General features: G+C 38.8%; 1 protein-coding gene and 1 long non-coding RNA gene across 2 annotated transcripts in view; one reads left to right on the top strand and one right to left on the bottom strand.

Moving 5' to 3' along the window:
• rhag (Rh associated glycoprotein) overlaps positions 1-22025 on the bottom strand; it is a 42019-nt gene that overhangs the window by 14994 nt on the left and 5000 nt on the right. The gene's annotated exons all lie outside the window — the stretch shown is intronic.
• Positions 6812-14534, top strand: LOC125299079. The gene is made up of 3 exons (XR_007194320.1): positions 6812-7017; positions 14110-14153; positions 14401-14534. It is a non-coding gene; the product is annotated as an uncharacterized LOC125299079 (long non-coding RNA).

The following is a 22025-nucleotide window of genomic DNA, read 5'->3' on the forward strand; positions in this document are numbered from 1 at the left end:
CCACACATGATCATGATCTTTTTCTGCCAAAAATGTGTGATGTGTGAGTTAAAGGAGAATTCCGGTGTGATATTGACCTAAAGTGTGTTGAAACATGATACCGAGTGTGAACGTATGTCTCATAGCCCATTTCGGCTTGTCCCCTGCACTCCAAAATCTGGCGCTAGTTAGCCGATGCTACCAACAGCTTTTTCAGTGGTGGTGCTTCGGCATCGGGCTAGCCATGCAAATAAATCACTGTTTTACACCACCATTTACGAGGCTCAATGCATCTCCACACTTCATTGGTAGACTACCGAAGGCATTTTAATTAAGCTAGTTTTAGGTTATACTCGACTAGATTTAAGCTAATGCAGTTGTGCTTACCATCTGTGGCCCAATTTACATTCTGACCTACAATTCTAAAGACTGTAATTCTGGTTATCTACTAGGGTGATCTGCTGAGTAAGATCATTCAGCAAAACACGAGAGCCTGAAGTTTAACAGGGTAGACAAGGGAAACGTCGGGTGGATCGTAATGCCAATTCTGCTGATTGAACAGAAAAGTTGCTGAGAAAGGTGTCTATGATTAGGTTCAGTTTCACTTCCGCAGACGCACATAGACATTGAATGAGCGCTCACATTACTACCCCCAAATGTAGGCTATGCCTCTTTATTTGATCACACACAATTAATAAAGATTTCCTAATCTGGAATCCTCATCTGTTTTTTTCAGCCAGCAGTTCTATAATACAGTAGTCTACCATTCATTTGTGCCGCAAATTATCAGACGTGTGACAGAAGCATGGGCATAGCCTGTAACTTCGCTGATCCGCGGGTAGCAATCTTATCGGAGAGGAGGCCCTAACGCTGCAGATAACAGACAGAAGGCACAGAACACAGTTGCATGTCCAGTATATATCTGGTGAATATAGCCTACCGAATGCAGATGGCTACAAGCTCACGCTTTGCCTGGTCTAGACTAGAAGTAGCCTGGCGGGCCATCCTATATCATTGAAATGTAAAGTCTGGAATCGAACCATTCACCTCGCTTAATCCAAGGGGCGGGCAGAGAATTGTCTTTCAAACTGCCTAGGCATGCAATAGGCCAGCGTTACGACCATATCCGTATCCGTCGGCAAACGGCAAATACATCCTTCTTCGAAAAGGAATGACTTAAGTGCATTGTGTTGCTCAACTTTCAAAAAAAAAAGTCCAACTCCTCCAAAGTTGACGCCAACGCCGATTCAAACAACCGCTCTTCGTTCACCATAGCCACCTTCCTTGTTGTTCACCGTCACAGACTGTCGTTATCCTGTTAAGCCCGCCTTAAGACTAACAAAATAGAGCGCTGTGATTGGATGACGTCCACGGCGTCAGCCAATAGAAATCCTAGACGTACAGGCTGAGCAAATTAATTTGCCGCCGCTAGGGTGCGTCTAGATTTCTAGGCTAGACTAGAAGCTTATGTTTCAAAGATTTAGAAGCTGGGCACGTAGAGCTCCAGAATCTTTGGTAGCAACCCCGCCCCCTGGTAAAACAAACGTGTTTGTCAGAGAAAAAAAACTAAATCATAAAATGAATCGTAAAAAGGAACGATGGTGTTGTAGAAATGTAGCGGAGTAAAAGTACAGATAATTGCTGTAAAATGTAACAAAGTAAAAGTCAAAAGTATGCACTATAAATTCTACTTAAGTAAAGTATGAATACGTGGAAAATTTATTTGTACTTCGTTACATTCCACCACTGGCTTTTGACAAACTAGTAAAAACAAGACAGAATGACGACAACTTGTCAAAATAAAAGTCCATCAATCGCAAAGCAGCATTGCAGTTTTTGTTCCAACCCTCTTACCTGACCAGGTCACATCTGAGTCAATAGGCTAGTCCAGTGCCAAAAAGACAGAACATGGTCAAGCAAATAATTTTTGTTTCATAAAAATGTATCGGTTTTATGATGTCACCTTTGCAGATAATTTCTCATCTTTTGCTACTGGGAATCAGTGGCGATTCTAGACATTTTTAACAAGGGTGGCCCTAGTGGGGCACTGATTAATTCAAGGGTGGCATGAGGCAAAACATCCAGATAAACAGAAATGGGCTCAAGATGTTAAATTAGCACAAATACATTAGGAAAACCATGCACCAAACACCATACTCATCAATTGAAGGGCAAACACTATACTCTCACATACAATGTCTTTGTATTTGAATAAAATGCAAATACAAATAAACAAACATTAAATCTAAGTTGTCTATTAATGGATTATGCTGTGCTAAAACAAATTCCATCATGGGGACATTAAAATATATTCTATTCTATGGCTATCTATGGCCATCTAATTCTGTAGCTGAGCTGTAGTATAATGAGTGAGCTGAACAGTAGGCTACAGTAGACCTGAATCACTGTACGAAACATGACCAAAAACATGAAACATGACCTATTACATAGAACTGTAAATCTGATTTTAATATTTACAAATATCTAGGCTATATTTAATTTATGTTTTATTTGGCCTGCTATGAAATGTAAAGCCCAAAGCAGACATCCCAAGTCTCCCGGAAGTCCCGGGAGTCTCCCGCATATTGATAGCGGCTCCCTGACGCCCGCAAATTAGATAAAATCTCCCGGAATCTAGAATGAGCGATCAAGAGCGCGCATGCGAGACCGCGTGTGCATCTGAGTGTAGCGCGCACACGAGGGGAGAGAGAGAGAGAGAGGTGGTGCGTGTGATGCCTCCCTGAAATGACTTTTTGCAAGTTGGGATGTCTGCCAAAGTTGGAGACATGTAGAAATTTGCTGTAAATTCAAAACCGGATTACTCTGGAATGGCTATCTGTACAGGGGGATGCTTTACACCTTTGTGTTCGGTAAGGTCCGCTGTTTATTCTGATATGGTTTGTATGTATTGTTTGTAGGCTATATGGGAAGAGTTTGCAAAGCATTCCACCGAGATGAATGGGTAGGGTGATGGGCGCAGAACTGTATAGTAATATGATTAAATTAAAGTAAATTAAAATATTGAAAGAAGGGGGCACCAAGGTCACAGTAGCCTGTGAACCTCAGTATTATAATTAAATGCTTTTAGGCCCATAGTTAACACTTAATGACCTAGCAAATGTTGGCAGGGTAGGCTAGGTAAAATAAGCAGGTAGGAAAATTAGTCTAGGATGACGTGATTCAACAGACGCAACTTGTGTGTGTGATTAGATAAGCACTGGCAGATGCGATAGGTAAATAGATATCTTAGCATATCTATTTATGTTAGCATAAGCAGTAGCCTGTAGGCCTAAACTCGCATGCTAAAAACAATAAGTCATGTATAATGGCAAGCGTGTTTGCCACTTTCCGACGTCTGACACTTCAAACTAGCTCTGCAGGTGCAAAAGTCCCGCCTTAGACAGTCATAATGGCCAACCATAGACTAGGATTTTGGGGTGGCACCTGGGGTGGCCAATCGAATTTTAAGGGTAGCCTGTGCCACCCCGAGCCACCTCTCTGGCTCCACCCCTGCTGGGAATGTCCAACCAGTCCAGGTTACACAAATACAAGTCAGCTGAATGTACCCGTCAAGTAAAGTGTTACCTTCTACTCAGGGATGGGCACAAATGTTCTTTAAAGTACAGAACTAATTCTAACACATTTAGAAAGTGAGTAGGCAGAGGCACCAAATGTGATGGAAAGTTTAAGGACGAACAGGATACTCTGCATGGCTTTTAGTATTATGTGCTGCTCTGACAGTCCACTTTTATTGACTGTTAGTCTACTGTTTTTGAGTTTGGACATGTACTGTTTTGCAGTGACAGCCTATGAATGCCGACTCCACAACTGTAGCACTTCCCAGTTGGTGTAATACATTGCTTACTATGAATCAGTGACAATAACTCAGACAAACAATTCAAATGGATGACTTATTTAGAAATTTAAACTAGGTAGCATTTTAACCTTTTAAGTTATTTAAGTACAACTAACTTCTCAAACAGTGTTGCATTCAGACGACGCGTATGGGGCCTGTTAATCAGTCCAGCAAAAGAAAATAAACACTCTACTGGAGCAGATCGAGGGGCTTGACCATGCGAGCGTGCCACAGACAGACAGAGACAGAGATTTTGTGCTTTATAGATAGTTAGATAGAGGTCATGACAGTGTTTCACAGAAAGTATTTTACAGTATTTTGAAAATACAAAAATAATTTCAAAAACACAAGTATTTTGATTACAATGGCATTTTCATCATCTCAATAAAATACAAATTACAAAATAGTATTTTGTATTTGAAATACATGTATTAGAAATACTGCCCATCTCTGCTTCTACTCTTATCTAATTCCCTTCTACTCTTATCTAATCTAATCCTCACACACATTTTATAAGCATAAAGCACACCAGGAGCACACACAAACGAGGGGTTGTTGGCAGCCATTGGGGCTATGTGCCCTGCTCAAAGGCATCTCAGCTGTGGTGCAGTGAGAGTGCTTTTCAGTCACTTCCCCCACATTTTTAACACCAGGACGTGACTGAACCCCCACCCTCTAATTTCAATGGTTTACTTATCTGGGTGGTTCTAAAAATGGCAAGCCCTGTAAAAAGTTATATTAATATAAAGAGAATAAAGGTGGTGAACTAGCCAATGAACTATATTATGGTGTGGTTTATGATTATGGCCACGTAAAGCAAACACTTTGACCTGCATTCAACTGGTATGTGCTCATGGTTTACAGCTAAGTTGCAGAGCAGGAAGAAAACCATGCTGGTTATTCTTTTCACACAGACACTCATGACAATTGTCATGTTTTTAACTTGCTGAAAATCACAGATCACATTGCCTCTGACCCTCCTAATAATTTATTGTGCTTTATGAAACAACTGTTTGTCTTGCAACTCCTTCAGGTGGAAAAACTGAAGGCCCTGGGGATGAGACCCTTACTACTCACCGGGACTTATTCAGATACTAGCCAGGTCTGGGGGACAGAATGTGTGTTCCCATATGACCTCAGACCTGGCTAAGAACATCATCAAACAGATTCAGTTTCTGTATAGAAACCTGTTAGAGGGTAGTGTTAATTTCGTCAGACGAGACAAGAGGAAATATGTTCGTCAACGACCTTTTTTTTCATGACTAAGACGAGACGATGACGAGACGGCAGTAATGTCCTGAAACACTGACTAAGACTATCTTAAGATGAATTATTGTTGACGAAAAAAGACGAGACTAAAATGTTTTGCATGAAATAAGAACTAAGATAAAATCTCTCTTAATTTTCGTCTACAAAATGAGAAGACAGAATATCTAGCTGTTATGTTTTCAAAATATTCCGAATGAGTTCATACGCAACAGCTTTCCTGTAGGCTAGTCTACGTGCTGTTGCTGCAACCCTGTGGCTGCAACACGAACACTGGAGATTTCTGCCAGAGTTAGCAACTAACTACCTAAGCTTTATGCCACAATGCTACATACCCAGAAGTTGAAGCTTCTCTCATACAAATTAACATCCACCAGAATGTCCATACGAAAATGTTCATCATGTAATGTCAACTATTTAACTAGTTAGACTGATGATGCAAAGTTTGCTAGCAAGTAAGCTAATATGGAAAGTTCGCTAGCAAGTTAGCTATGGCTAAGATGGAGAGTCTGTTTGGGGAATGTGTTGTGTTTACATATCGCCATCTAGCTTAGGCGAGTAAAACATTAATACTTTGGTCTCTACGACAGTGTTTCTCAAACTTTTCAGTTTCAGGACCACTTAACTAACCCTAGCTAAAAAAAAAAAAAAAAAAGATTAGACCTACTTCAACAGTAGCCTATAATTAGTCTACACAATAGGCCTACTCACTGAACCACCTTGCTTATTGTCTTTGCACTTTGCTTATTGTGTGGATTCATACTGTATGATTTAAACTGGCATATCTTACATAGACAGTGTTGCAGAACTGTTTTTACATACAAGTTGGTTCAATATTGCAAACAACTCATCTATATTATATTTTACCACGCCTGCTCACGGACCACTTGAGATAGCTTATGGACCACCAGTGATTCCCGGACCACACTTTGAGAAACACTGGTCTACTTAATATGACAGTGATCCAGTCAAATCTTTACTGTCTATGGTCAAATCCCAGCCGAGCTATAACTGTAGCTCGACTTACCTGTGCATGTAAACATACTGACTGACAAAAATCCAATGAGTAATTATAACAGACGAGTAGCCCTGTGGACACACAATATTGTTGGAAAATTGAGATGTGTGAAACACTATTTGACTCAAATGGTAATCAGAAATAATTTGTTATAAAAAAAGACTAAAATGTGTTGACTAAAACTGACTAAGACTAAGATACCTTATGGCTAAAACTAGACTAAAATGACGAGACTTTTAGTTGACTAAAACTTGACTAACAAAAATGATATTTGAATGACTAGATATGACCAAGACTAAAAAGGACATTTCGTCACAAGACTAAGACTAAGACTAAATTAAAAATAGGTGACAAAATTAACACTATTAGAGGGTACGTTTTTTTTTAATTATTTATCTGTCGCTTATATATGGACATAATTTATCAGCACATCCTAGCTTTACATATTGTTTTTTTTCGTCTTGGGGATCTCTATATATATATATGAAAGGATGGACTCCACCAGGAGAGGAGCCAGCGAAAAAAAAGACAGACGTAAGAAAATTAATTTTGTTTTTAATGTATACATTTTGTGTAATGATTAACTGTTAATTAGGTGCTCAAATACATTCTGTGTATAATGTTTAAGAGATACTGTGGCAAACAAACCTTGACATCATTGTAATTTATTTCAATAAGACATGGGAGAGAGAGGGGCTGTGGCAGGTGTGGAGGCAGAGGAGGAGAGTGCCGTGGCGGCAGAGGAGGAGAGTGCCGTGGAGGCAGAGGAAGTAGCCATGGATGCAGGGGAGCCAGAGAGCGAGAGGAGACAGGAGAGAGAGAGGACGCAGAAGAGAGAGAGGAGAGTGCCGTGGAGGCAGCCATGGAGGCAGGAGAGGAAGGGGCTGCAACTGCCATGGTAGTAATCATCACTATGACATCATATGATGTGAAAGACCTTATGTAATCCAAAATTACTTTAAAGCAACACCAAAGAGTTTTTTTGTACCTTAAAATACTGTTTCCAAAATTGTTTCTGTGGTTCATCAACTCGTAACAGGGTGAACGGCACTTCTGCATTCGCTTCGCGGCCCTCTATCGGCTATAACCACATTATGTAAGTTTGCCAGATCGGGTAGCTGGTTTGTAGTTCGATGGAATGAGACATAAGAAACTATAAATTTGACTTGCATGATGTCGCAATACATCGTACTTTCATAAAATCATGCAACATATACTACCTTGTCTATGGACATCGTTATTTGCATAGCCGTTGCTGGATAAACAAATAGCGTGGTGCGACAGAGGAAAAGTTCTTTGGTGTGGCTTTAAGTAAGTGTTACAGTTTTTCTCAGTCACTTTGGTGCATTTCTCAGGTTGGAAATTGAAATTCTCAAATCTATTAGTTCAACCATCACATCATGTTGTCACGTGTACATCGTAATGCTAAGTGAGCACCCAGTATGTCTTCAGCATGGTATCAAAATCGGTTTGAAGATAGACCACTTGGGAAAAGAGATGGGTGGGGACCAAACAAAATTTTTCTGTAAAGGTCTGGGGCTACATTCCCATCTTACAACTATGATTACTCCTAAATCACACTAAAAGATTTTAGCTAGGAGTTCTCAAAGCGTTTCAGACCTACTCTTAGTAAGGAAAAATTACGACTTTTAAACTAAGAGTGAGTCTTCGTTGCTATGGATGATGTCATTACTCATGCATAAGCTTGGCTGAAGTGACCACCTATCAAACCAAATCAAGGTGGTCACTTCAGTCAAGCTCGTGCATGAGTAATGACGTCATCCATAGCAATGAAGACTGGTCGGCTATTCCACGTGGCAGAACAACTCTATATTTGTTAGGGATGTCACACAGGAAACAATGCTGCAGAAACACGAAAAAATGACTGATATGAGTAGGCGATCTTATGAGTTCCTGTTGATATGTAGTGCACGATGGAAATAATTTAAAGGAATGTAGTAGCAGTCTTGTAAATAGTGACCCTGCATGATCCCTAGTTGTTGCTAAATCATAGTCTATCACTAGTCTGTGACTCAACAACTCGATCACTTGTCTTTAGATGGGAGAAGGTCTGAGACTGTAGTCTTTCAAAAATCTATGGCAGAGGACCACTCATGGTCATGGCAAATATCCCTCATGTCCACCTCTCAGTCTTAGCCCAGTCCTTCATTGACAACGGTTACTGTAGTCATTTCTTGTCTAGCTAGCACAATATAATTGTGTATAAAATGGAAAAACAAAAATATATAAAAAAATAATAATAATAATAATAGGATTTTACAGTAAGAGTAGAGAAATGAGGAACTGCTTTTTTGATGTGCACAAGTGACACAATGATGTGAAGATTGAACAGGTAGTTTTGAGAATTTCAATTCTGATCCAAAGCGACTGAGAAAAACTAAAAAGAAAATGTAGTGCAATATAAACACAAACAAAAAACAAGGGGAAAAAAAATATAAAAAAAAAAAATATATAATATATATATATATATATATATATATATATATATATATATATATATATATATATATATATATGGTATTATGTTCTTGGCTAATTTTGACAATTGAACAGAATATTGTGCATGTGATAACTTGTACAATGAAATGATGCTGACATGTTTTGGAGAGAACAATCAATAGACTGAGAATCAACAATCAGTTTAGACCAACAAGATCTATTCACATGGAAATTGTGCTATATGGAGGCTACCGGTCATTAATCATTTGCAAAGATATACTGGAGACATTGAGACATGTACTAAGAGTAAGACATTTGCAATTTAATGAAATGAATGAGAAATTCAATTCTGTTGTGAACAATTGCCAAATAGTTTGGAGGTTTGTCCGTGTTATTTTGAGAATGTAATTTCTGTTTCAAGAAATGAGCCAAACCAATGTAGAGAGATAGAGATAGAGATAGATACTTTATTGATCCCTAAGGGGAAATTCAAGGGTCTCAGTAGCATACAGACATCACACACAACATGCACTTACAGCAGAAATGGTAAACATAAGTATAAACATATAACTAAACTCCACTGTACAAAACTAACAAAACTAAATACACTATATAAATTAAATAAGAAGGTCCAATGTGCTTGAGGGTGATCAAGCATAAGACGCTTGTAGTGACCGGGCCGGGACTGGTAAGGTGCTAAAGGGAGTGAGTGTCATGGTGAAGGTGCAAAAAGTAGTCCAACCATAGTCCTTTAGTTATGTGTGCATGGCAAGGTGCTCAAGCATCAAGGATGTGAGTGTCATGGTGAAGGTGCAAAAGTAGTCCAGCATTAGTCCAACATTAGTCCAACAGTGCAAGAGTAGGTCTAGAGACCAGCATAAATAATATGGACAAATAGGAGAGTAAAGTATAAAGTAGACAAGGTAAAATAAAAAAACTATTTCAGTGCAAGAACAGGTTGAGGTAATAGGGTTATAGCCATTCATTCATTCATTCAGTATTGTAGCAGAAGCCTGACCGCAGCTATTGATCATGTGTGCCAATATAGCATAAAAAACAGTGTAGCAGTAAAACAGTAGTGAAAGCATTAGGCTGTGTACATTAGTAAAACAGTAGTAAAACAGTGTTGTAGTTAGTATTAATTGGAAAGACGTGCAAAAGAGGTGAATTACCTGGTTTCATTAACTGACAACACTGGTTTGTCTGCCTTGTTTCACAAGTTTATCATGGTCATGGTTGGAAATAATATAGCTTAATTGATGTTATTTACACGTTTTTGTAGATTGTGTTTTAGAATAAGTGACTATAGCCTACTTTGGAGTGCACTCCTGTCTGCTTGTATGTTCTCATCTACTCCTCTTATACCTAATTCTTTCCAAATCAAGCACTTAATGTATGAACGGAAAACTAAGTGGACTAAGAGGACTAAGATTGAATAGATCGAACAGAAATTACACAACTAGGCCTACGTGATTTAAGTTTAGATACCGTACCATAGCCTAAGGGGCCTTAGGAGTTTTAGCAATTTAGGAGTACTGTTAGCAGTAAGATAAAATTACTTACTGAACGTGGCATATGAACAGCTGCAAGCAGTCTATTACACAACACCTACTTCACAGCCCAGCCATGACTTGCTCCCAAAATGTATAGGCCAAGACTTTTAGATTTAACATTTTTTGCTGATGTGTCTCATAGTTGACCGTCCTTTGTCTTCTAGGTCCATCAGTTACTTATTGTTGGCCAGAGACATGTGTCAAGTGTGTATACTTTTTTGTACATATTTATCTACAGACATTCTCTTTAAAAGCAAGGGGTTCATAAGAGCACATCAGTGCATTTCACTTTAGGCCAGGTGGCGGAATAAACAGCCGGCCACATACTAGCAATAACAATTGCGTAGCGCCTGCTTCCACATTTTTTTTTTTTTTAATTTATTTAAATAGCACGTTTAAACATGACTTGAATCAACCAAAGTGCTTTACAGAGACCAGTGGGAAGCAAACATATAACATACTGTATACCATAACAAATAAGACAGGCCATACAAAAAAAAAAAAAAAAAAAAAAAAACACACATCATAAAGCAGACGATACAAATACACGAAAGAGACGACAGTACAAACAGGGCTCCGGTAAAGATGAATTGGGAAACGCTAGAGAGAAAAGGTATGTTCTGCGCTGGGATTTAAAAGTGTCAACTGAAGGGGCGAATCTGATGGCGGTGGGGATGCTGTTCCACAGTTTGGGGCCTGCGACAGCAAAGGCACGGTAGATCCCGTGCCTGAGATTGGCCAGCTCCGTCAGTAACCCCTGCATGGCCGATCTAAGGGAGTAGGGGGAGAGGAGGTCTGAGATGTAGGGGGGGCTTTTCCATTAATGGCTTTGAAAGTAAAAATAAGGACTTTAAAATCAATTCTGTAACAAACCGGAAGCCAGTGGAGGGAGGCTAGGACAGGGGTGATGTGGTCTCGTTGCACTGGATGAAAGATGGAGGCCACAGCCACTGTCCAGTTAAGAACACCACATATAAGAAACATTGCATGCTATCAAGCACAAGGCACAAGCCCATGTGGACAATGTGGATCACACCACCCCTTCATCTTCTCTTTTTCTCTAGCCAGAGCCGGACAGTAACGGACTACATTTACTTGAGTACAGTACTTGAGTTCAATTTTGAGGGATCTGTACTTTACTCGAGTATCATTTTTTGGGAAGCACTCATGACTTTACTCAAGTACATTTGAGAGGCAAATATTGTACTCTTTACTCCACTACATTTCTATCCATAACCGTGAGTACCCGTTACTACTTCTAAAAAAAAGAAAAAAGAAAAATCTCGGAAACCCTTAATTTGTTGTTTCCCTCTCAAACGTGATTGCATTGTGCAGGCGCCACTGATTGGGACAGCCTATCAGCAATCAACTTCAGCTTTCCGCCAAAGTCAACTCCATGGTCAGATTTAGATAAGAGACGAAACCACGGATGAAACAATAGATGAAGACGCAGCAGGTCTATCCCAGGAATGTGCCAACCTGTGGCCCCACCTCGCCAGACCATTTAAATTTAAATGATAGTATTTTGTATTTGAAATACGTATTTTAAATACATGTATTAGAAATACTGCCCATCCATGGCAACATGGTAAAAAGATGAAAATTACTTGATTTTACTTCCAATTAATTTTAGGTATTAAAGGGACACCAGGCAAGCCTGATGCTTTTTCTCTACAAAACTCCCCCTCTTTTCCCTTTCTTTGCATCTTCCGTCAAGGGTTTTCGCTGCTTCTTCGCCGGCTCTGCCATTATACACACATTTGCAACAATCGCTAGCGTTTCGTTAGCGTCCCTGCCTCTGTGCTGTGGATGCAGGATGTAAACTGATCCTGCTACGGTCGGCGGGTATGATACACTGAACTTGCAAGCGGGATATTCTTCCTACAGGCAGTAGGGGCGGGCGAGAGTCTTCATTCGCCCTGTAATGAGTCATTTAACCATATGCCGACTTACGAAGATGAGTAATTAACACAAAAACGTTGCCTGGTGTCCCTTTAACATTAACATTTTCCATAACTCCATGTAGGACGTTTCTGTACATAAATGTAAGCACTGTGGCAGTAGTAATGCAATATTTCGAAAATGTAGGCTACTCGATACTCAAGTACTTTTAAAAACAAGTACTTCAGTACCTTTTACTTAAGTAGACATCTGACTGTTGTACTTTTACTTGTACTTGAGTAAAATTAGCAAAGGGTATCTGTACTTTTACTCAAGTAATGAAGCTGTGTACTCTGTCCGCCTCTGTCTCTAGCTACAATGACACTTGTTAACACATATCTGTTTACTATTCATTTTCAGAGTGCAATGTCCATACAAAATTGGACATTTTTCCAATCAAGAAACTGGGCAAAGAAAGGACCAGAAAGGTTGGTCTACAAGCTGAATAAGGGGACTTCAGAATCACCTAAAATGGAAATGCAAAGCAACTCAACTTCTACTAGAGTACACAGACATTAGCCCAGACTACACAAGCCATTCAGACGTACTAGGGATGGCCAAGAAATGACAAAAAAGTCGCACTGTCATCATTAGGTACATTCAGACCCAATGGTTCTAAGAACATAGTTGTACTTATTACCAACTGGATAATTAGAAATTATTTCCTCCTGATAGCTGATGAAACAAAGCATATGCCATAGTCCAACATGTGTAAACCAATGGTGTAGATGACGCTGCAGGTTTTTATTTTAAAGAGAGAACGCCTACTAAAATATAATAAATATTATTTTTTTACATTAGTTGTTAAGAGTAAAAACATATTTGGTCAGTTTTAACACAAGTTTACAACGGGGAGTAAAAAAAAAATATTTGGGTCGGTTCTACACTGTGTGCAGAATTATTAGGCAAATGAGTATTTCGACCACATCATCCTTTTCATACATGTTGTCCTACTCCAAGCTGTATAGGCTTGAAAGCCAACTACCAATTAAGTAAATCCGGTGGTGTGCATCTCTGTAATAAGGAGTGTGGCCTAATGACATCAACACACTATATAAGGTGTGCTTAATTATTAGGCAACTTCCTTTCCTTTGGCAAAATGGGTCAGAAAAGAGATGACAGACTCTGAAAAGTCAAAAATTGTCAGATGTCTTTCAGAGGGGTGCAGCAGTTTGGAAATTGCCAAGCTTTTGAAGCGGGATCATCGCACAATCAAGCGGTTCATGGCAAATAGCCAACAGGGGCGCAAGAAGCGTGTTGAAAAAAGAAGACGCAAAATAACTCCCCATGAATTGAGAAGGATCAAGCGTGAAGCTGCCAGGAAGCCATTAGCCACCAGTTGTGCCATATTTCAGAGCTGCAACATGTCTGGAGTGCCGAGAAGCACAAGGTGCTCAATACTCAGGGACCTGGCCAAGACACACAAGACAAAACGTCAAGATTGGGCCAAGAAATATCTGAAGACTGATTTCTCCAAGGTGTTTTGGTGTGATGAAATGAGAGTGAGTCTTGATGGGCCAGATGGATGGGCACGAGGCTGGATCAGTAAAGGGCAGCAAGTTCCTTATCGATTCAGACGCCAGCAAGGTGGAGGTGGGTACTGGTATGGGCTGGTATCAAAGATGAGCTTGTGGGACTTTTTCGGGTTGATTGAGTCAAGATCAACTCCCAGACCTACTGCCAGTTTCTGGAAGACACCTTCTTCAAGCAGTGGTACAAGAAGAAGTCGCCATCATTCAAGAAAAACATGATATTCATGCAGGACAATCCTCCTCACACGCATCAAAATACACCACAGCGTGGCTGGCCAGAAAAGGTCTAAAAGGAGAAAAAATAATGACATGGCCCCCTTGTTCACCTGGCTGGGGCACCTTCACCGTATGCCGGCGACCCGGGTTCGATTCCCGCCCCGTGGTCCTTTCCGGATCCCACCCCTGCTCTCTCTCCCATTCGCTTCCTGTCACTCTCCACTGTCACCATCATTAAAAGCATAAAAAGGCCCAAAAAAAAAAAAAATAATGCGTTTCTCTTCACAGGGAGTAGCAGAGGTCCAGGTATTTTGGAGTCCTTGTCCGGCATGGTGAGTTTTTATTTAATTACAAAAGGTGGAGCCTCTAACTGGAACATTGCATTTAAAAGCATTTGTAATGTCACCATATCCAAATGTGGTCTTTGTGATCACGTTCTTAATGAAAATAGAAAAACATGGCTTTGTTTCATTGCATGACTACTATTCATACTACACTCAGGTATGAGTTACCGGTACTTACTTTTCAAAGTGAATCTGTGTTGTCAATGTAACCTAATTGTGTTTAATTTTCTTTCAGTGGCAAAACCTGGCCTTCATCTTGGGAACCCACAGGAAATGTGCAATTTAGAACATACACACATGCACAAACACTTGACCACAACAGGAGCTGGTGGTTCCACCATTACACAGACACACAAACATACACATATCAATAAATTCTAGAAGCTACATTTATTGTTGATACAGTACGTCTTTTTAATAATGCTTTTGGGAAATGTTATTTTTCTGAGACTCACCGACATTACAAACCCATGTGTAGTATTCTCTTTAGTATTTTTTTTATGTTTTGTATCTTTAGGGTGGAATATAGGGATATATAGGGCCCTACGAAACCCGTTATATTTTCCAAATTCCGTTTTTTTGGCCACATATACATTTAGGTCCTCCAAAATTTGCAGGAAGGTAGGGCATGTCCTAATGTATGTTAAATGGCATCTACAAATGACAGGCTCTCAGAAAATATATGATTTGGATAGGCAAAATTGCTTTGCCTTTCAATTGGAGCTCAAAATGTGTCATATCTGTGCCTCGTTCGCCAATACGCATAAAGAGCCATGTACACATTTAGGTCCACCAAAGATTGCAGGAAGGTGGGGTATGTCCTAATGTATGTTAAATGACATCTACAAGTGACAGGCTTTCAGAAAATATATGGTTTGGATAGGTGAAATTGCTTTGCCTTTAAATTGGAGCTCAACATTTATCATACAGTATGTGTACCTTGTTCGCCAATACACATAATAGAGCCATGTATACATTTAGGTCCTCCAAAGTTTGCAGGAAGGTAAGAACATACATTACTACTGACATTGGGTGGCGTGTTCCTTTAATTACAGGATATGTAGTTTTAGGGAGCACCAGATTGTATGCATTAGAAGCTGAGACAGTTGGATTCACAGGTGACACCTGTGCCAGAGTTCTGATTAGCCCGGTAACTACTCTGGGAGCTTAACGAGCGCAGCTGGCTTTAGGCCATTATGACATCACAGCCTCCATTCAAGTCTATGGGGGGAAAAAAATGAGCTTTTTACCATTTTTAATCCCATATCTCAAAAAGTATAAACTTTTTTTAAAAAATCTGAAATAATAACTCGTCCCACTCCAGACCGGTTATTTCAACATGTCTATTGTTAAGCGGTTAGTCGCATTCACTCTTGAAAAGGTAAAAAGAAAAAGGTAATAATAATAATAATAATAATAATAATAATAATAATAATAATAATAGGGCTCTACACTAACATTTTTTTCCAGGAGCACTTGTGCGCCCAAGTTAAAAAAAACTTAGGAGCACAGACAAAAATTTGGGCGCACAGTCCAATTATGTGTAAGTTAACTTACACATAATCTAACATTACACTGCAGCTAACAGTTAAACGTGCCAGTGCACCAATTGCTAATATTAAAGAATGACTGACAACATTTAGGCTACAGGAAACAGGATTTTAAAGATCAGTGCCTACTTTATTTTCAGTCTGTTCTATTTTCCTACATTTTGTTAATGTAAAATAATATAATACATTGCCATATTTGCATTAAGCCTGTATATTAAGTATACTGCCAAATGTAGGCTAATTTATTTATTTGTGAATCCATCTGTAGCTAATCCAAATATGCCCATGGTGACCTATCTGACTGCATATTGCCTAATACTACTACTAAAAGTCCATTTTCTCTTCCACAAAACCCAACATAGGCCGCCATCATACATATATATATATATATATATATATAATTTTACACTTTTTTTTTAAATATCTGCATTGATGGGGGCAGTAGGCAAACGTTAGGCCTACTTTCGTTGTGTACTTCAGCTTGTATTCGGTGTAAACAAACAAGCATGCGTGGAAGCCTGGAGTTGTCAGTAGCGTTCTACCTTTGAATAAAATGGGAGTATTACGGGAGGCTACTTTTGTGCCTGTTCGCTACAGCTATATTTTGCATATTGCAGCCAATACGTCAACTGGGATAAAAGGCATGTTGGGTTACCTTTTCTTCCCTCACTGCATTCTCAGAATCTCATCCTGTTCCTCCTATATCCGATGAATTCTAGATGGATAGAATAACTCATTTTTTCAATCTTTGCATCTTGGCTGGCTAGTCTAACTTTCTGCTTTTTCTGCGCGCTCTTGGATTTGATAGAAGCTACTACTAGCGAGTCACAACGATAAATTGCTAACGTTGATGGGAGGTGTATTTTTTATGCTGCATTCGCGACGTGATTCTATGGTTTGCACATGTTTCTCGATGTTGCAGTGTATTTTGTAGACAAACATTGACATGGTTAGAAGTCATTCGCACCAGTGCGCCTAAATATTTTTTTGCACTCGCACGCCATCATTTTTACTCGCATGTGCGAGTGAAATGGGCGCACTGTAGAGCCCTGAATAATAATAATAATAATAATAATAATAAACTAGAAAATGTAATTCCAGGGAATTAACATTGCATGTAAATGCAAAAAAGCTGCTGTTTATAACATTATATTACTTACAGTATAATTATTCAGATTACATAGACTTACAGTATTCTTGAAAACCACTTACTTGGTTAGATGTTAGCTTAGAGTATAGGCTATGACAGTAAAAATAAATTGTTAATTCAATATTGATCAACATTCTTTGTTTTAATACAGCAGAATACAGCAGTATGAACACTTATCAACTAATGTAAGCTTGAATTTAAAAAAAAAAAAAAAAAAAAAAAAAAAAAAAAGTTGTTGAAACCAATTTAAAGTTACCCAATAATGATTAGGGAGAAACCAGATATCTACTGAATTTCCAATCTTACAGAACTTGATAATGCCAATCTTATTATCCTAAGACAGATCTATTTATCAGTGGTAATTCTGAACTGGCAGCAAGAGCTAAAGGTCTCAGTTAATAGTAATGGGTCACATTTGGTGGTGATAGACTGAAGAATAAGATTCAGCCCTTCAGATGATCAGTTTTAGACAGAACTTAGGTTAGAATCTTAACTTTTCACACAGCACAGGTCTAAAAACAGAGGTCTAACAGCACAGCTAAGTTTTACAGATTTTACAGCACAGGTATGATTCAAAGGTGTGAATGGTTAACAAATATGATTCACGAGTATACAAGTTCCATATAGTTCCTCACACAACAATATAGTTCTCAGAATGTCTTAGTGTAGATCTCGGATAAGTCTCAGTATGGTTAAATGGTATCTGCACAGATATGTTGATATGGTCACATGTTTGTAAGAATGTATGTTAGTAGGCATGTTGCTAGCAACATTGTCAGAGATTGGTTGACAGGTGTGCACACAGACAGGCACACACGTAATGTCATACACGGTCATCACCACTGGTCTGGTCCCTAAAAGACAAAAGCAAACAAGTTTAACAGTTATACCAAAACAATACAAGGAACGTCTGCAATTGTACAATACAACTCATTTATTTAAGTGAAGTTACATTATATTAGGCTGACACATTTTTAACCTAACGACTAAGATGGTACGATGTACTACAACTGGAAAGCTTGATTCAAGTGCCAGGCTACACTTCAATTTATAGACCAGAACAATGCAGAAATTAGTAGGCCAAGTAAACAGGCTACAATAGTATATGTTAACACAAACATTATAGCTCAACTTCTGTAGTGTTTTAACAAGACTTTAGTCGTATGGTCCATTTCAGTAGCCTAGCCTATTCATGGCTTTCATAAGGTCCCTTTCCACAGGAGAATCAACAGCGTAGAATGAAACCGTAGCCTGGCCTATTTGATACACAAACACGCTGTGTACAACGTTACAAATTTGGTAAAATAAAAACAGGAGCATTTGTTAGCTTTAACTAAAATGTGAACGGTAGAAGCTATAACGTTATGACAATGAGTAGGCCCTAACGTTATTTATGCCATGAATGAAACCCATGATGGGTTTCATCAGGTCCCCAGTATAATCAAGCACCAGTCTGCATTAATAATCTATTCTAGGTGCTTGATTCTATACACCTGTGGAAAGTGACCTGATGTTGAATAGAACCAGAGCGACAGGCCTACTTCTCTGGTTTACCTTAACGTTCTAGTTAAAACGCTGCTGGTTAGTAGCCTAGGCCTAATGAACAAATGTAACGTGCCTATGCGTTATGTTTGATAGCTAACCGGTCAATGTAAAGTTGACGACATATTAACGTTGATTAACAGCGGGTTTCCTTACATAATAATAATATCAACGTAGCAAGGTGCTAACTTTAACTATTTCACTAAAATATTACATAGCGTTACAACGTTAGTTTTGCTATTCGTGACATTTCATACATATAGGCCTATAACGCTAACGTTACATAACATTTGACGACATAAATGACTCAAATACCAAAAACCAGAACACTTACCTTGTCTGTAATTAGAGAAATGTGCCTCTGAAGGAGAGTTTTACGAGCAAATAAAGTGACCACGGCACAGCAAGCGAAGACGTTCAGAAGATTAACAGCTCCAGTGGTAGATCGCGTTCAGCTGTTTATTGCTTTCAGCTGCAGTCACGTCATAATGCAATTAAGTTGCCGCCACGGCTGTCAATGTTAACTCTGAGAATTTCTTGCTCTTTTATCGTAAATCTCAAAAAGTATAAAGTTCACAAATATGAAAAGACATAGGACAAATCTCCGTTACAAAACCTTTGTAGGAGTGTTTGAATGACGTCAAACGGTTCAGTGGTTTTAGAGCCTTTAAACGTCAAATTCGATAGGAAGAAGAATAAGAAGAACAGTGATAAGTCCATTGCATTTACATGCAATGCAATAATAAAAAGGAGCCAGGAGATTTCAAGATGGTGGATTCCATCCACTATAACAAGGAAAAACTAGAAAAGCCTTTCCTGAAGGAAATACAGTGCATGAAAATGCAAAAATGTGATTTAAAATATCATACAGAGTAAAAACAAACTATATTGGTTGCTAAGTAGATGAGGTTTGTGAAATGACTGAACAGTTAAATAGGTGGATACTTTAAATGGTTAAATTATTTAGGTAGATTGATGATAACTGACAGTTGGAATGGCTCAAATGTTTGCTAGCAGTTATGCTAACTATGTTAACAAAGATACCCAGATAGCAAAATTATTATGGCTCAGATTTGGCCCAAAACTGGCTTGCCATTTTGGTAAAGCTCTGGGTGGATGTATGGGCCCTAAATGGCCCAAATTTGGCATGCCAAAATCAACCAAAAGTAGGCCAAAGCTCACCCAAAACCAATTTTGGATTTCCAAACTATAGCCTTAAATGTCCCAAAAAGAATCCTAAATCCCATAATCCAGCCAAAATGTAGCCATAACTGACCCTAAATGATACCATAATTGTGCCACATGTTTGCTTTTACATAGAAATTATGTATTTATTATTATTTTTTTATTATTATTTATTTGTATTATTTATTTTAATTTATTCAGCTGTCTGTATGACTTTATTGCTGGTAATTGGGACTTAATTGCTGATAATGTAATGGTTAGTCTAGGTTCACTATATACTTAAATTATGTTGTACATTATATATGCGTATGTATCTGTTAAAAAACAGGAAAATTAAATACATTTCATTATGCTTTATTATATGTTTTGGTAGGGTGCTGGATGGCTGGGTAGCTGGGGTGCTGGATGGCTGGGTGCCTGTGGCTGGACAGCTGGGTAGCTGGGTGGCTGGATGGGTATCTGGGTGCTGGATGGCTGGTGCCTGTGGCTGGACAGTTGGGCGGCTGGGGTGCTGGATGGCTGGGTAGCTGTGAAACTGGGTGCTGGGCGGCTGGATGGCTGGGTAGCTGGGTGCTGACTGCACTAAGAACAAAACAGAAAACAACCGGAAACCATGATTAGTTTAACTGCAGTGAAAGGGGGGTACAAAAACAACGTTTTAGGGGCATGATTTGGAGTGTCTTTGTGCCTCTTAACAGAGGTGCAACATGAACAGGGCCTTACGTGACAACAAGATGCGTTTTTAACTCATGAATACATTGCGAAGAAACCATAGGAATATAGGTCGGTGACAGTACAAACTTTGAATTTAAACGATTTCTTCGCAATGTACGAGATAAAAATAGATAGATAGATATACAGTATAGATAGATAGATACTTTATTGATCCCTAGGGGCTCAACGTTAAATGCATCTTGCATCTTCATGTTGCACCGAAATTTCAATTGCATTTTGTGTCTGTAAGAGGCCCACAAAACTGGCAATATAGCTAACTGGGAGCTCCCCGCTAACCCTGGCTATCGGCTCAATTACCTCTCTAAACCACAATCTTGTTTCAGAATAGGCAGGTATTTGCTATTTCTTGTTCTAATTATCTAATCCTTATTAACCATAACAGGCTACAAGAGCTGCAGGAATATCGTTGTGGGAACATCTAACGTTAACAGTATCATGGGAACGCTAACGTTAGCTTTAACTGTCTCACAACAATAACAAAAATCCAATGTTACTATGAGTAAATTAATAACATGTAAATGTGTTTAACATGTTTAAAAAGTAGGCTGTACAGTTGCTTGACCAAGGTTATTGAATACATTTTTCCTGAATTTAAAAGTTAAAAAGATGAATGGAGACATAATACATACCTCAACTCACGATCGCTGGTCGAACTGGGGGCTAGGCTGGGTCTTGTCCGAGTAGAAAGTTTGAAAATTCCCGGTCTTTGCGGAGTCTTTTGGTTAGCCAGAAACATGCCAAAACTCTGTCCCGCTCTTCGTCCATCTTCTGGCTGTCCATAAACATGCCAAACAGCCCGTATGAGTAATCAGATGCTGTCCCTGCTCTTAATCTAACGCTACGGTTGGCCAGAAATATGCCATAATTCAGCCATACACTACTGGCGCCTTCTTATCTGTTATGGCTGCCCATAATCATGCCAAATTGAAGCCAAAAGTTTTGGTCTGCCAAAACAAAGCCCAAAATCGCCAGATGTATGCCAAAGTGCTGCCAGAAAGTCTGCTATCTGGGTAATAATGCTAACCAAGTTACTATGCTAACTAGCATGCTAACAATGGTAAAATGCTAACTATGTTAATTATGTCATTTTTAGTAGTTATGCAAACTATGCTAACTAGCATGCTAACTATATTAACCATGTGACTTAGCTAACTTAATTAGCATAACTGCTCAAAAAGATTAGCTATGCTAATTAACATGCTAACATGTTAACTATGCTAACCATGTTGCTTAGCTAACCTAACTAATCATTTTAACAGTTATGCTAACTATCATATTAACTATGCTAACCATGTTAGTTAACTTAACTAATCCTTTTTAACAGGTTTGTTAAAAATGTTAACTAGCATGCCAACTATGTTAACCATGTTACTTAGATAACCGAGCTGATCATTTTTAACAGTTATGCTAACTATGCTAATTAACATGCTAACCATGTTACTTAGTTAACTTGGCTAATCATTTTTAGTAGTTTTGCTAAAAATGCTAGCCAACTATGCTAACCATGTTGCCTTGTTAAAAATGATTAGCTAAGTTAGCCGTTTTACTAAAAATGCTAACTAACATGCTAGCATGTTAACATGCTAACTATGCTAACCATGTTACTTAGCTAACTTAGCTGTACGGTTTTAACAGTTATGCTAACATGCTAGCATGCTAACCATGTTAATTAACTTAGCTAATCATTTTTAACAGTTT

The sequence above is a fragment of the Alosa alosa genome, chromosome 8, assembly GCF_017589495.1.
Source record: "Alosa alosa isolate M-15738 ecotype Scorff River chromosome 8, AALO_Geno_1.1, whole genome shotgun sequence".
NCBI lineage: Eukaryota > Metazoa > Chordata > Actinopteri > Clupeiformes > Clupeidae > Alosa > Alosa alosa.